The 14,052-nt window shown below is 39.2% G+C and overlaps 1 protein-coding gene across 7 annotated transcripts in view; it reads right to left on the reverse strand.

The window, feature by feature from the left end:
* SPOP (speckle type BTB/POZ protein) overlaps window positions 1–14,052 on the reverse strand; it is an 84,512-nt gene that overhangs the window by 32,939 nt on the left and 37,521 nt on the right. For 2 of the 7 annotated variants that reach the window (XM_033183404.1, XM_033183405.1), the window contains exon 2: window positions 7,273–7,323. The exons of 4 other annotated variants lie outside the window; for them this stretch is intronic. The gene's annotated coding sequence lies outside the window, so the exon portion shown is untranslated. Of the gene's footprint in view, window positions 1–5,409; window positions 5,431–7,272; window positions 7,324–14,052 lie in introns of those variants that run through there. One more of the 7 variants, XM_033183408.1, reaches the window with a different exon arrangement.

Consider the following 14,052-nt stretch of genomic DNA (forward strand, 5'->3'; position numbering starts at 1 on the left):
GTTAACAGAGAGAGAGGCATGAATCTCATACATAATATCTATGACTTAGCCTTACTTATATCCATCAGTTTTAAAATGACAGGAACAAGACTGTGAAGACATTAGACTGAATCATGAAACTGTTGTTTTATATGACAAAAATAACTGAATATCAGCAATTTCATGTGGTTCAACATAATACACAGCATATACAAGCTAGATGGCTGGGAACATACTTCTTGCCAGAGAATGGTCTGTTAGGGACTTTTAAAAAGCCTAACTCTGTTTTCCTCTGGTTTAAAGCTTTGCACAGTTTCCAGGTAAAGAAAACCCCAGTGTTGTAACTATTTTCAACCCGAGATGTTTGCATTTTCCAAAACAGAAGATGCCAAAAAGATGGATGACAACTGAACAACAACAAAAAACTACAAGACTTTTGTATACTCATTTTTGAGAAACTAATGTATCCTAAAAGGAGCCTTTTGTTTCTTCTGTTATAGTGTGCTCAATCATATATATACCCCAGGAGGTAATCTTTTATTTCTCATTACCCCAAGGGTAGTTATTAAAGGTCATACTGACTTCTGTTGCAAGGTTTACATGACTTTTGAATATTTGTTATGAGTAAACTTTCTGCGGTTCAATCTAGTCCAACAAAATATTAAATACACTTAAAAAATTTTTAGAGACACAGCTTGAAACAAAACTCAGGGCTTCAGACAGACCTCAATCAGCAAAGGAAAGACTGAGGTTCTCTTATGTCTTTTATCACGTTCACGCTTTGTAAAACTTTACAAATTAAGGATGCCTGTTTCTCTGCTGTTGTTGTTTTCTTTCTTTTAAAATTTTTTTTTTAAAAAAGTTGTAGAGACAGGGTCTTGCTATGTTGCCTGGGCTGGTCTCAAACTCTTGGCCTCAGGCAATCCTCCTGCCTTGGCTTCTCAAAGCACTGGGATTATAGGCATGAACCACTGTGCCCAGCCTGTTTTCATTTTTTAAATTCTTAAACATTGCACCTACAGGGGGATTATTAAGTGAATCTAGAAATCAAGAAGAAAAAAGTCAACAGTCTTACAGAAAAATGGGCAAAGAACAACTAACGGTGTAGAGAAATGGAAATAACCCAGTGGTTCTTAAATATATGAAAAGATGTTCAACTCTCATTCAAGATAAAAATGCAAATTAAATCACACATTGATTCACCCACTGAATTGGCAAAGATCAAAATGTTTGATAACACTTACCCAGGGTAAAGACAACATTTCTGGTTGGAGTATAAATTGTTACAATCTCTGTGAAGGGCAATGTCTATCAAAGTAAAAAATGCACATCCCCTTTAATCCAGCAATTTCACTTCTAGAAATGTATCCCTACTGATATGTTTTAAATGACAAATATAATAGGTTTTTCACTGTGGGACTATTTATAAACACATGAAAATGGAAATAACCTAAAAGTTCATCAACAGTGGATTAAATAAACTATGATACAGACAATATAATAATACACATCTCTTAAAAAAATAAAGAAGTTCTTTTTTTAATAGAAAATGTATATTTGTTTTAACATATAGAATATCTCCGAAAAGACATAAGGCTCTAGGGATGCTGGTTACTCCCATGGAAGGAAACTGGGTACACCTGAGTGGGAAGAAATCCCACTGTATTCCTCTTAATACTTTCTGAATTCTGAACCATGTAAATATATGACCTATTCAAACAGTAAATTTAAAAATTTAAAAAGGAATTAGCAGCCTTTACAATTAATTTTTCCAAGTTGTGAAGAGGCTTGTACATCAGACCCACATGAGAGACAAGAAAGGAATTCTTCAGTGGCCTCCATTGCTATCTGAGTAAAATCAACCTTTTCGTCATGACCACCATGGCCTCAGCACACCTCCCTGACCTTCTCTAACACTTTTCTCAATCCTGATGTTTTAGTCACTCAGGCCTTTAACTCTAATCCACAAACACGTTGGGCTCTTTCCTCAGCCCACCAAGCTCTTTCTTCCCTCAGGTCTTTTCATAGGTCGATCCTTCTTGTAATTCAGGTCTCCTATCAAATGAAGTTATCTTCAGAGTGGTCTTCCCTGACCACCCAGTCTGAAGCCGCTTCCACTTCTAGCCTGTTCCTCTCATCACATTACCCTATTTTATTTTCTTCTTTATTACCACTACCTGAAATTATCTTGTTTTTATTTTTTCACTTGTCTATTGTGCTCCCTACTAGAAGTTAAGCTCAAGGAGAATAGTATCCCCCTGTGCCTAGTATGGCCTAAGAGGCACTCAGTAAATATTTGTTCAATGAAATTCTGGTTGAGTAACTAGACTCCTTCTCTTTTGGGATCATTTTTTCCCTAAAGAGTTAATAAATTAAAGTTTAGAAGTTGTTGAATGAATGTAGCTATAGGAATCCAGGCATACTTCTAAAACAATAAAACATTTTAAAAGGAAAACTATCAAGTCACTCCAACTTTAAGAATTTATTGAGTACATTACAAAACTATACTCTTCCCTGATTAAAAATTTTTTCAAATTCAAGAAAACAGAAGAAAAGGGAAACCTACAGAGCTATGGGGGAGGGTTTCTGAATCCACAAGACAATAGAGAGAAAAGTACATTTCCCAGAATAAGTCAATCCTGGTTACAGAAGTACCATTACAGCAGCTGTCAGGAACCTAAGCTAAACTCTAAGTTATTTCAAGTTAAATTCTTTTTTTTTTTTTTTTTTTTTTTTTACAGAGTTTCACTCTTGTTGCCCAGGCTGGAGTGCAATGGCATGGTCTCGCTTCACTGCAACCTCCGCCTCCTGGGTTCAAGCGATTCTCCTGCCTCAGCCTCCCAAGTAGCTGGGATTACAGGCGCCCGCCACCATGCCCAGGTAATTTTTGTATTTTCGGTAGAGAGGAGGTTTCACCGTCTCTTCAGTTGGTCAGGCTGGTCTCGAACTCCTCACCTCAGGTGACTCACCCACCTCAGCCTCCCAAAGTGCTGAAATTACAGGCATGAGCCACTGCGCCTTGCCTCAAGTTAAATACTATATATTACAATAAAATTCTAATATATTGATTGAGGGAAATCCTTAGCATCTACTTTTATTTGTTATATTGTTTTTGTATCTGACACTGGGTTTGATTCTGGATGTACGGAGAAAAGATAACTAACATTTATTAAATACAGATCAGTGTAAATATGTACATATGTAAAAACATGACTAGGCATATAACTAAATTTTTTCCATATCAGGCTAAGATGTAGAACACATTTCTGTCATAGCCAAATATTTCTCTAATTAAGAGCTGAACTGCTTTGTAACTGTTGTATATAAGGAAAACCTAGAAACAAGCATAGTATTATGTGTTCAAGTCAGTACTTGTAAGATTTTCCCAGTTTACAGGTATTTCTTAGGTAAGTATAGATTATAAATGATTGTGAGGATATGGACTTGTACATAAAAAGGCTATTTCTCCTTCCTTTCCTCAATCTGTGTTATAATTTTATAGAAATGCCTAGCCAGTAAGGCTCATCTAGATAGATGAAGTCAAGCTGAAGATGAATAAGAAGGTACATGACTCTCAAGTCACTAAACCCAATAGGATAAAAACAGAATGCTCCGACTCCCAAGCCTCGGTGTGTGCTGGCAGTTTACAGGCTTACTGCTCTTCTTTCAGGTTATAAATAACTACAAACTGTCCTTGTCCCCAAGGAGACCTTAGCAGCCAGCTCAAAGGTTAAAATATGGAATAATTCTCACTTTGGATGCAACTTTTCCAGACAGCAAAAAAATCACAAAAGCAGAAAATGTAATGCCAAGTTAAGTTAGGGCAGGGGGATCATTCCCTTGCCCTAGAAACTATCTATTATGTAACAGCTGTTTTTTTTTTTTTTTTTGAGACGGAGTCTCGCTGTGTCACCCAGGCTGGAGTGCAGTGGCCGGATCTCAGCTCACCGCAGCTCCGCCTCCCGGGTTTACGCCATTCTCCTGCCTCAGTCTCCAGAGTAGCTGGGACTACAGGCGCCCACCACCTCACCCGGCTAGTTTTTTGTATTTTTTTAGTAGAGACGGGGTTTCACCGTGTTAGCCAGGATGGTCTCGATCTCCTGACCTCGTGATCCGCCCATCTCAGCCTCCCAAAGTGCTGGGATTACAGGCTTGAGCCACCGGGCCCGGCCAACAGTTACTGATATAAACATGTTAGCATAATTATCTACCCCAAAAATATGTCCAGCAATGCATCTCTGCTCCAAATGCTGAAGTTTGTCTTAGAAAGGGGCAGATGCCATTCAACCACCTTGCAGGAGTGTAACTCCCTGGACCTTAAAAAGACTTTTTGAATTTTTGTTTTGCTTTTAATTTAGGCACAAAGGACTACTGAGCTAAACACATCCACATAACAGTATCAGAGGAAAAAAATTCCTCTGTCTCCATTTGGATGGAGGATCCAGCAGAATAATGGCCACAACAAGCACAGGTCTCACAAGATCTGGGTTAATACCATCAGGTGACATGCTGCTGTTGTTAATTACAGAACCCCTGCTAGGAAGAAAAACTCCTCCAGCTGCTTTAAAAAAAAAAAAGAAAGAAAGAAAATAGGGTTCCTCAGATTAGACTTTTCCACACTGGGAAATACCTGAAATGGAAGGAGAGGAATCCGGATCAGGAAACAAACCTGATTACAAAGGGGCTATTTCACTTCAAAGTGGGTCTCAGTTCCAAAAGAGAACATCTTTAGAAATGAAGTCAGAAAGGCAAACGCAAACAATCAACAACTTCGCCATTCTCACAAATCAGAATCATGTGTTGATTCCACTAAATGTCTTGGGGACAAATCTCCAGGGCCACAAAGAGTGAACTTGGGAAAGATGAAGATTTTAACACATCCCACATGTTATAAAAGATGCCTCCTCTAGGTTGAGAAAATTCACTTATTCTAAAGAAGAGCTAAAAAAAGAATCAGAAAAGGAGGAAGCAGGGAAAAGCCCTATGGTAAGAAGATTCCATTTATTACATAGGTTAATATTCTCATGGCTATTTTCCAATTTGAGAGGTTATGGTCTTTCACCCACTCCCCTCAATGATGACTATGAAGAACCTTATAAAATCTAAACAGTAAACAGATGAAAGGGTTGGCCCTAATACTATTTAAGCATGTCCAATCTGCAAGGAATTAAAAAACAGAAGGGTCATTTCATGAAACAAATAGAGCTTATATAACCCCACAGAGTCCCCTGGTTTTTATAGAAGCCAAATTCAACAGGCAGTTCTCTTTGGCCATCTATACTTCAGCCAAGCCATTTAAAAATATTTCTTGCTAACATGATTCGGCTATGGAAGGGACCCAAGGAATGGATTTCAAAGGAGAAAGTCTAATTAGTCGTAGGGCATACATTTTGAAATAAGTTCATTAACTTGGAAACTGAAAAGGCCCACCTGCTCCAGAGGATTTGGTCTCCTACAAGGGCAACCGATTATGTTCAGCATTAACTATTACTATCCAGCAGTAAAGAATTCAGTATTCCCATGAGATACCTTTCTTCCTGAAAGGCACCTAGACCTCCTTCCAACTATAAAAGAGAAGAGAGGTATATGTATGTTTTTAATCTTCTCCTTTACAGTCTTAACTAAAAAAACCTAACTACTATTTACATGGACCATGCGCCTTACTTGGAAACAATCTGCAGAAAATAAATTCCCTCCTCTAACATTATTAAAAATAAGCAAAATTATATGTTAATGTTACAGTTCTAAGTAAATGAAATGGAACAAAGGATGGGCAGGAATTTCTCAGTTTTAAGTGTTCATTCCAAAATTCATGACTCAAGGAAAAAGTAAAACCACACAGGCAGACAAAATAGGAAAAGTTAGACAGAATGTCTGTCTTAACAGAATTTCCTGGCTCCTGATGATGTGTGTCAGAATTTAAAAGATTAAAATGCAGTAACACCTATTTAACCCAACATAACTCTGACAAAACATACACAAGCTTTGGAGGCCAAAATCTCATACTACAAAGTAAAAGTTTTAAGATGTTACACAAAATGGTGGAGAGTTTTTTTCTGTAAGTTACACAGAAAGATAAGAGCTCCAAGGTAAAACACACAGAGGCAATTTGTTCAAAATCAAACTTCTTTTATAGAGTAAAATGAAGCCTACAAATTTCTTTAAGGTATCTTTTTTTTTTTTTTTTTTGAGACGGAGTCTTGCTCTGTCACCCAGGCTGGAGTGCAGTGGTGTGAGCTCAGCTCCCTGCAACTTCTGCCTCCTGGGTTCAAGCAATTGTCCCACCTCAGCCTCCCGAGTAGCTGGGATTACAGGCACGTGCCACCATGCCTGGCTAATTTTTGTCTTTTTAGTAGAGATGTGGTTTCTCCATGTTGGCCAGGCTGGTCTCAAACTCCTGGCCTCAAGTGATCCACCTGCCTAGGCCTCTCAAAGTGCTGGGATTATAGGCATGAGTCACCGCACCTGGCCCCAAGTATCTCTTTTCATAAACTGTAATTCTAATTTCCCTGAAGGTCTTTTATGTTTTTGGGTTTTGTTTGTTTGTTTTTTAGATAAGGTCTTGCTCTGTCACCCAGGCTGGAATGCAGTGGCACAATTATGGCTCACTGCAGCCTAGACCTCCTGAGCTCAAATTATCCTCCACCTCAGTCTCTTGAATAGTTGGAACTACAGGCATGTGCCACCACACCTGGCTAATTTTTGTATTTTTTGTAGAGATGGGTTTTTACCATGTTGGCCAGAATGGTCTTGAACTCCTGAGCTCAAGCAATCTTCCTGCCTCAGCCTCCCAAAGTGCTGGGATTACAGGCATGAGTCACCATGCCCAGCATTCCTGAGGAACTCTTCTAGGGAGAAAAATAATCTGACTCTAAGGTTTCCATATCATATATTATCAACCATTGATTAAAAATTTTAATTCAAATATCATTTCTCCCCTTACCATTATTGTAAAGTCTTATCCTATATCTAGAAATCACCAGAGAAGATCAGAATAAATAGTTCTGGCTTACTCCAGGTAAGAATATTTAAAATAAAACTTTTTTTGAAGCCACTTATGAAAAATGTTTATTTAACACTGTAATGATTCTTATTTTAAAAAGAAAATCTTACATGCTTACCTTATATGACTTTAACTTTTTAACTTTACCTATCATTTGCACTAAAATGAAACAGTAGATTGTACTCAAGAGGTGTATTTTTAAAAGTTATGGTAAATGTTTTTATGCATTTCATTCTGCTTTTTCCCTCATGATTAAACTATATTTAAAATAAAACTATGTAAAAACTCACCAAGTTAAGTCAGTAGGAAAACTCTAATTTGTCTTGTCTAACAGGAAATCTCTGTTGGAAACAGAGAATATGAATCAGAGTTAACTAGATTCTGAATCTCATACAAGTCTTTACTTATTTTGTCTATTCCTAAAAAGGAAAAATCTTACAAAAGAAGGTGATACATTTGCAAAGAAATGACTAGTAAAAATTTACTAGTCAAAATTACCATTCTCAGGTCAAGATGGGTGGATCTCTTGAGGCCAGAAGTTCGAGACCAGCCTGGCATCATGGCGAAACACTGCCTCAACTAAAAATACAAAAAATTAGCCAGGCGTGGTGGTGCGCGCCTGTAGTCCCAGTTATTTAGGAGGCTGAGGCACAAGAATTGCTTGAACCCGGTGGTGGGGGATGGGCTGGGGGCAGGGCGGGGTGGAGATTCCAGTGACCCCAAAATCATGCCACCGCAGTCCAGTCTGGGCGACAGAGTGAGACTCTCTCAAAAAAACAAACAAAAAAATTACCATTCCTTTACCTCATCACTAGCTCTGAATGCTCTATTTCTTAGTCATCTCTCAAAAAAAGATTATACTTAGAAATGGAACTCAGAAAAATCCAAGCTGGTTCTCCTTTTTTTTGAGATACAGTCTCAGCTCTGTCAGCCAGGATGGAGTGCGGTGGAGTGATCTCAACTCACTGCAATGGCCACCTCCCGGGTTCAAGCAATTCTATTGCCTCAGCCTCCTGAGTAGCTGAGATTACAGGTGCCTGCCACCAGGCCTGGCTAATTTTTGTATTTTTAGTAGAGACATGATTTTGTCATGTTGGCAAGGCTGGTCTCAAACTCCTGACCTCAAGTGATTGGCCCACCTCGGCCTCCCAAAGTGCTGGGATTACAGGTGTGAGCCACCTCACCCAGTCCTAAGCTAGTTCTTCTAATAAACTGACCTGAGTGCAGCAAAAATGAAGTGACTTGTCTCGTGTCAATACTTACAAGAAAAGAGAGATCACTGTTGCCAGCTCTTTCACAAAATGCTGAAAGAATTATTACAAGTTTTAATGTAAAACACCTTTTAAAAAAAGTGCTCTATGGGTAAATTACACCAAAGCAAGAGGCATTTAAACAAAGCCATGTATCCTATGGTTTCTGTTTAGAGACAAGGTCTCACCATGTTGCCCCAGCTGGAGTACAAAGGCTATTCACAGGCCTGATCACAGTGCACTATCTCAGCCTCCTGAGTAGCTGGGACTATAAAGGCACATGCGACCAGGCCTGGCCCTATGGTTTTAATAAACAACTGTGACAATGAGATGCAGAATGGTGGACATTAAAGACTGGATTAATACTGGTTATACAAGGGAGAGAAAGAGGTTCCTGTTGAAGACTGGAGAGATAGCCAAGCAACACCAACCTCTGATAATCCACTGTATCCTACAAAGTAGCTCAAAACAGAAACAGGGATAAGAGAAGTAGCAATGCTTCTTGGAGTCTAACATAGGCAGAAAATTCCACTGCTATATTCTTTTGTGAGAAAATAAAGTATTGCATAAATCATGGGTAAGTGATTCCTTAAAAATAGAATCTCGGCTGGGCACAGTGGCTCACGCCTGTAATCCCAGCACTTTCAGAGGCCGAGGCAGGCGGATCACAAGGTCAGGAGATTGAGACCAGCCTGACCAACATGGTGAAACCCCGTCTGTACTAAAAATACAAAAATTAGCTGGACATGATGGTGCGTGCCTGTAGTCCGAGCTACTCGGGAGGCTGAGGCAGGAGAATCACTTGAACCCCACAGAGGTTGCAGTGAACCAAGATCGCACCACTGCACTCCAACCTGGCGACAGAGCAAGACTCCGTTTAAAAAAAAAAAAAAAGAGTCTCTTTCTGAAAATGTAAGCACCAACTTTAACTAGTACATTGGTACAAATAAGATTCTCTTAGACTATATAATAGCTTTTGGTAAACAAAGTCCAGCTACTATCAGTGATCAAATAGCCATCACCAAAAACTGTGCTAAATGACTGATGCTAAAACAGGGCAGTCTTAATCAGATACCATAAAATAAATTCACTTGAGATCAGGAGTTCGAGACCAGCCTGGCCAACATGGTAAAACCCCGTCTCTACTAAAAATACAAAAATTAGCCAGGCGTGCTGACCGGCGCCTGTAATCCCAGCTACTTGGGAGGCTGAGACTGGAGGAGAATCCCTTCAACCTGGGAGGCGGAGGTTGCAGTGAGTCGAGACTGTGCCAACAATCCCATGTAGTTCAGTTAATAGTAGCAGGAGTCAGGCTGAATTCATGCAACAAATATTTACTGAGTACCAACTGCAGGGCATTCTTTGCGACACAGTGGTAAAGAGACAGACAAGGTTCCTGACCCTCTGAGGATAGAAAGATAGAATGCCTTTAAGGCAGAAGATATCAACCAACTCTTAACAAATGAAAATGAATAGCCATGATTCTTAAAGCAGAAACCAATATCTTTAGTCCCTTACTCTCCAATTTTTTTTTTTAAGCTTAAGGTTTGGGTTTCTCAAAATTTAAAGCATCTGACAATACTGCTAAGGGCTGAACAGGGAGACTAACATACTGTTGGTAGAACAAACTGGTACCACCACTTTGGAAAACAGTTTATCATTATCTAATAAGACTAAAGAGTCTACAATTCTGCTGCAAGTACATGGTCTAGAGAAACTTCTGTAGATGTTCACAGCAGCATTGTTCATTAACAGCCAAAAACTAGAAACAATCCAAGTGTCTATCAACAGAATGAATACATAAATTGTGGTATATTCATATAACAGAATGCTATATGGCAATGAAATCAAACTACAGTTCTATATAGCAACATGGATGAAAGTTATGAACATACATATTGTTAAGTTCTTCCTGAAAGATATAAAAATGTAAAAATCACATAATGTATTATTTCAATTTATACAAAGTTTAAAAACAGACAAAACTAAATTATACTGTTTTAGAATGAATCCTAGGTGGTAAAGTCATAAAGAAAAATAGGGATATGATTATCACATGTCAGAACAGTGGTTATTCTGAGCAATGGTATAGGTTATGATCTAAAAGTGAGATGCAGCAGGCTTCTTCCAGGTGTTGGAAATGATATATTTCTAAGTCTAACTGGTGGTTACATAGATATTTGCCTTTTGTAATTAATCCTCATATTATACAGTCATGTGTATTTTTCTGTTATATTTCATAATAAAAAATGTTCAGGCCAGGCATGGTGGCTCACGCCTGTAATTCCAGCACTTTAGGAGGCTGAGGAGGGTGGATCACTTGAGATCAGGAGTTCAAGACCAGCCTGGCCAACATGGTGAAACACCATCTCTACTAAAAATAGAAAAAAAATTAGCAGGACATGGTGGCACACACCTGTAATCCCAGCTACTTGGGAAGCTGAGGTGGGAGGATCACTTGAACCCAGGAGGCAGAGGTTGCAGTGAGCCAAGATGGTGCCACTGCACTCCAGCCTGCACGACAGAGTGAGATTCCGTCTCAAAAAAAAAAAGTTCAAAGCATACATGATTAAAATAACCTAATAGAGTTATATATTATTGGAGGCTATCTCTAGCCTCCAATAATATATAAGTGTGAGTACATCTTGCACATAATAGTTTTTTTTAAAAAAAAAAAAAAGATAATTTAGGATGAGAAGTCAGTAATAAAACAAGGCCACCCAGGAATAAATACCTATAGGCAGGATTTTCTATTACTTTCTCTGAATTTAAATGCCATACCTAAGATCTATATTTCAGGGAAATTTTCTGTACTAATATAAAGGTTTAAATCTACATATGACTACCACCAGGAACCATGAGTTAATCCCCAAATTATTTTGAGACAAAATCTTCTGAAAAAGCAAAGCCAAGACACAAGTATTTTTTGCTTTTACTAGTTTAATCATGGTCTCTGATGGAACCTCCAGTAAAATCCCAACTCCCTCTAAGTGAAAGCCTCACAATGGCCAAAAGAGTCCTGCACAATCTGGACTTGATTACCTCTCTGGCCTCATTTCTAACTACGTTTTCCTGATCTCACTATGTACCAGCTACACTGCCCTTTTTTGTTGTGGTTCCTTAGAATAGGCCCATTCCTGCCTTGGGGCTTTGCACGTGTCATTTTCTGTCTGAATAAATCTTCCCCTCGATGTTCTCAGGGCACACTCCTTCACCATTGCTAAGACTTTCCTTGTCACCATCTCTGTGAGGTCTTCCCTGACACCCTTAAAAATGAATTCCTGGCTGGGTGTGGTGGTTCATGCCTGTAATACCAGCACTTTGATATGCCGAAGTGGGTGGATCACTTGAGGTCAGGGATTCAAGACCAGCCTGGCCAACACGATGAAACCCCAGCTCTATTAAAAACACAAAAATCAGGCCGGGCGCGGTGGCTCAAGCCTGTAATCCCAGCACTTTGGGAGGCCGAGATGGGTGGATCACAAGGTCAGGAGATCGAGACCATCCTGGCTAACCCGGTGAAACCCCATCTCTACTAAAAAATACAAAAAACTAGCCGGGCGAGGTGGCGGGCGCCTGTAGTCCCAGCTACTCGGGAGGCTGAGGCAGGAGAATGGCGTAAACCCGGGAGGCAGAGCTTGCAGTGAGCCGAGATCCGGCCACTGCACTCCAGCCTGGGCAACAGAGCAAGACTCCGTCTCAAAAAAAAAAAAAAAAAAAAAAAAACACAAAAATCAGCCGGGCATGGTGGCACACACCTGTAGTCCCAGCTACTCAAGAGGCTGAGGCAGGAGAACCGCTTGAACCTGGGAGGCGGAGGTGGCAGTGAGCTGAGATTGCATCACTACACTTCAGCCTGGATGACAGAGCAAGACTCTGTCTGAAAAAAAAAGAAAAAAAAAAAAAAAAAAGCAATTCCCTCCCTTAACAGCCACAATCCTATTCCTGCTTTATCATTTTTTTTTCTATAGCACATAAAGTCATCAACCATCCTGTATCTTTTTACAATCTGTCTTCTCTAACTGGAAAATAAGCTCTACCAAGGCAGGTTCTTGTCTGTTTTGCTGCTGCACCCAGACAGTGTCTGGCACATGGAAGGCTACAAATACTTATTTAATAAATGACTGAATTAATGTTTTCTTTTAGATTCCCCTGCTTGAAAGATTAGACAGTAACTCTATACAAAAAAAAAAAAAAACCCAGAATGTTTCCCCACTCTGTATGTCAAATTAACAAAGTTTATTTTACTAACAAGTTTCAGGTTTATGCACTTACTATTAATGAGTCAGAAGATTAAGACTTCTAAAAAGTTGATACAAACATAACTATATTTTCCCTTAACAAATGTATAATATTGGCCAGCCACAGTGGCTCATGCCTATCATCCCAGAACTTTGGGAGGCCAAGATGGGTGGATCACCTGAGGTCAGGAGTTTGAGACCAGTCTGGCCAATATGGTGAAACCCTGTCTCTACCAAAAAATACAAAAATTAGCCTGGTGTGGTGGTGGGCACCTGTAGTCCCAGCTACTAGTCAAGAAGCTGAGGCAGGAAAATCGCTTGAACCTGGGAGGCAGAGGTTGCGGTGAGCCACGATGGCGCCACCGCATTCCAGCTTGGGTGACAGAGTGAGACTCCACCTCAAAAAAAAAAAAAAAGTGTAATACCTGTTTTTAATGATAACAATGCCACTGAGGGCACAAAGAGACAAGAACTCTCACATTCTGCTGGTGCGGTGTAAATCAGCATAACTATTATGGGAATTACTTGACAATATGTAGCATAAAGACTGAGTACTTACTATATATACTATTTAAGTTTGTAAAAAGTGACCACATTTAACTTTCATAGTCAGAAAAAAAAGTTTTTTAGAAGAAAGAATCATGCAAAAATATGTATCATTTCAATAAAAAAGTTCTTCAGCACCTTGGAAGGCCAAGGCAGGCAGATCACTTGAGGTCAAGAGTTTGAGACCAGCCTGGCCAACATGATGAAAACCCGTCTCTACCAAAAAATACAAAAATTAGCAGAGCATGGTGGCATGCGAAGAGATTGCAGTGAGCCGAGATCATGCCACTGCACTCCAGCCTGGGTGACAGAGTGATACTCTGTCTCAAAAAAAAGAGAAAGTTCTTTATAATACTGTATTTGGACGCCAACAAAAGCAATAAAGGTTTCTGTTACATATCCAGATGAAATATCTCAAGAGGGTAACTACAGTTAGAAAAATAATGGTTTTTTACTTAGGAACTAAAAAAAGTTTTATAGCAGTTTCCAGAGTGGAAAGGAAAACAAACTCTACGGTGTTAGTGTTCCACATAAGAGCATAATTTTCTTCTAAACAAAGATTTAAGATAGGAACATTTGTCTGTAGCATAAAACGTGGGACTGATGTGACAAAGAGCAGGTAAACAATTTCATTCAAACTTGGTGACTACGATGACATAGGGAAGATAATTCACTAAACGAAATTGCCTACTGGGTGACATGACAGATACTTCCGAGTATACATATAGTGCTTATACTTTTGAAGGAATACGTCATCTATGTTAAAGTTGGCATAAGCCTAGATCCAAAGGTTACTTTCCAACCACAATACTTATTACCTGAACCAAACCCTAGGATAAGAACAGATCTGAGATAAAATACACAGGCATCTGATATACTAGTTCTATTTATTACTCTGATTTCTATTTGAAGGTCTTATTGGTTGTCTTAAAAAAAATTCAGCACATAAATTCTCAAATTCTTAAAGATAGTTGATATATTCATGAGACAGGTGGCTGCCCAAACTAGTTGTTAAGAAAGGAAGTCCTACTCA

The sequence above is a fragment of the Trachypithecus francoisi genome, unplaced genomic scaffold, assembly GCF_009764315.1.
Source record: "Trachypithecus francoisi isolate TF-2019V2 unplaced genomic scaffold, Tfra_2.0 Lachesis_group20, whole genome shotgun sequence".
Taxonomy (NCBI): domain Eukaryota; kingdom Metazoa; phylum Chordata; class Mammalia; order Primates; family Cercopithecidae; genus Trachypithecus; species Trachypithecus francoisi.